The sequence below is a fragment of the Gavialis gangeticus genome, unplaced genomic scaffold (genome assembly GCF_001723915.1).
Source record: "Gavialis gangeticus isolate Ggan-Ray unplaced genomic scaffold, GavGan_comp1, whole genome shotgun sequence".
NCBI classification, from domain to species: Eukaryota; Metazoa; Chordata; order Crocodylia; family Gavialidae; genus Gavialis; species Gavialis gangeticus.
Genome location: NW_017729003.1, coordinates 16728130 through 16730778, shown reverse-complemented (window position 1 = coordinate 16730778; position 2649 = coordinate 16728130). Strand labels below are relative to the sequence as shown.

The 2649-nt window shown below is 40.7% G+C and overlaps 1 long non-coding RNA gene across 1 annotated transcript in view; it reads left to right on the top strand.

Annotated features, from left to right (window-relative positions):
- Positions 1-2649, top strand: part of LOC109291017 — a 16744-nt gene that overhangs the window by 5756 nt on the left and 8339 nt on the right. The window lies entirely within an intron of this gene.

Sequence of the window (2649 nt, the reverse complement as noted above, 5' to 3'; positions counted from 1 at the left end):
GGGTACAAGATAGAGCAATATCATAGAAATCCCATAGAGCAAAACAGTCTGGCTGAGGTAGCCTTTTGGTCGTGCATCTGAGTTACTGCCAGCTAGATATCTAACCAGATCTCAAGTAGCTTACTCACAAGCACCATCCAGAGGCTGTTGGAGATTCCCTCTGGAGGCAGGCCATTCCTAGCTCATGAGTTATGGGGGAGAGAGCCAGTTTCAGATGGTAAGGCTCCTCTCTAAGTCTGAGTCCCCCACGTGGCTGCTACCCCTTCCTCCTGGGCAGTCTTAACTTATAAAGCCCCTGTGACCTCGTTAACCTGGTCCAATGGAGGCCAGCACCTGTTGGCTGTTGGCCAACCAATTTGAAATACATCACTAGTTGCCGGGAAGACTCTAGCCCACCAGGTAGAAGCCCCTCACCCAGGTAGCTGATACCAGTCATGTAGGAAGAAGGAGCAGGTTTCCCCCCTCCCTCAGGAATGTATCCATCTCAGGTTACCTAAAGAGATAGGGTAAAGGTGTGTCTCCTTTGCTGGGCCCATCCTAATCAAATTGTCACAGAGCAGAGATTTTGGGGAGAAACAAAGGTGGCTTCCTGCCACAGAGGGTGGGGTGAGGGGCTAAGGGGTTAAAAATAGCTGGGAAGGCAGGTAAGAAAAGTGCAGCCCTAAGCCTGGGACCAGTGGCTAGACTTTCCCAGCTCTGGGACTGTGCTGGGAAAGTATAAAAGTTTGGGACATTTAGATTAGTCTAAAAATGGCCAACCAAAACTAAATTAAACTGTCCCAGAGGCAGAGTTAACTTAGATCAGGTCAGCTTTTTTGACCAGTCTAATGTTCCTGGAACTTCTGTACATTTTGCACTTAGATCAACCTAACTAAGGATCTAAGTGTAAGGTCCACACCTGGGTGAACTAAGTTGCATAAGGTGCCCATTTTTAACATGATCTAACCTCCGCAAACATCTATATGCACCCTCAGAGTACACATACACTAAAGATAATGGCACAGGTCAAAAAGTAGTTTGATTGAGCAGTTTATTCTTCCTGGATCTCTGTGTGTAATTATGTATAGTCTTTAAAAATATAGAGCTGTTTGCATGCATTCTCTGGAGATATACTGAAGCAGATTGTTCCTGAAGCTCCCACTGATGTGCTGTGGCTCTGCACTGGCTACAACTTCCATTGAGTGTTTGATTTCTAATAGGAAAAGATGAAATCCAGATAATTTATCTTCCTTCTACTCTACATTTCCTGTTCTCTAGTCTCTCTCCTTTATATTTGTTTTGAAATTTATATTACCATTGTTTATTAACTACATTACTGAGAGCAGCAGTTCCCAATCTGCGGTATGGGTACCACCAGTGGTACGCAGACAACCTGTCAATGGTACACATTAACAGATTTATAATAATTAATTTATATGACAAAAAATTGCTGGTGGTACTTAAGGTTAAACTGAAAAAATTGCTGATGGTACTTAAGGTTGTATCATTTTTAATTGGTGGTGCACAATCTGTCGGAGTTTGGGAACCACTACCTGAGAGGATACTTTACTGCACCCTGCATATGCAAGCCACTGGTGGGAGACTTGCCTCTGTAATAACCTAGGGTTTTCACAAATAAACCACAAAAAGGTTAAGAAACAATATTTTATGTCAGTGTTTTTTCAGCCTTTTTATTGCTTAGTTATTTGAGTATTAACACTGTATAATGCTTACAGGTGTTCAGTATTACTTTATTCTGTGTCTAATCTTTAAAGTTACAAAAAAACAACTATTTCTTCTGAAGAGAGTCATCTATGTTCCCCTTCCCCCAACAGGTACACAGATGCATAGGTATTTGAATACAGAAGCAAATTTTATCTCAAGATGAGCTCCTCCTACTTTTATTAGCTGTTGTTGTGATTTCCTAGAAGAAAAAATAAGAGACCGGAACAGATCCTGAGCTAACATAAATGGCCATGATAATTTACACTAATTGATAATCTTTATTGACTACAAACTGTTCTGCTCAACATTGAGGAAGAAACTGAGAAATGAAAGGACTTCAAATCTGACTCCTGTTAATCTCAGCTGTAAAGGTGGACTTTTTTCCAATAAGATCTAAAGGTATAATTTTGACTGAGCATGAGTAATATGACAAAGTATAGTATCAATGAGGCAATGTATTTAATTCAATTGGAATTAAATTTGATCTTTAACTGATTTTTCTTGTAGATGTAAGAGCTTTATACAGCACATAAATAGCACCACTGCAAAGGATATGACAGCTGGTTAGTTTTGCATCTGTTGCAGAGCAGACAAATATAACTTGTGATAAATGTCAGAGGCAAAGATCTCTTGGGGTGATATCTTCAATTGGACCAACTGTATAGTTGGGATAGTTAGACAAGGTTTTGAATGCAAGACATTTTGCAGGTCTTGTATTTGGCTTTTTCTGGTCATACCTCATGAAGAATGTCTTACATTCAAAAGCTTGTTTAACTCTATCCCAACTATACAGTTGGTTCAATAAGAGATATGACCCTAATAAATCCTTGCCTCTCGCATTTCTGGACCGTCACAGCTACAACATACAACATCACTCTTACGCCACCACAACTTTGTAATCATGGGTGTCTGGTGCCTCTTGACTCGGAGGGGGGGGCGGGGGAA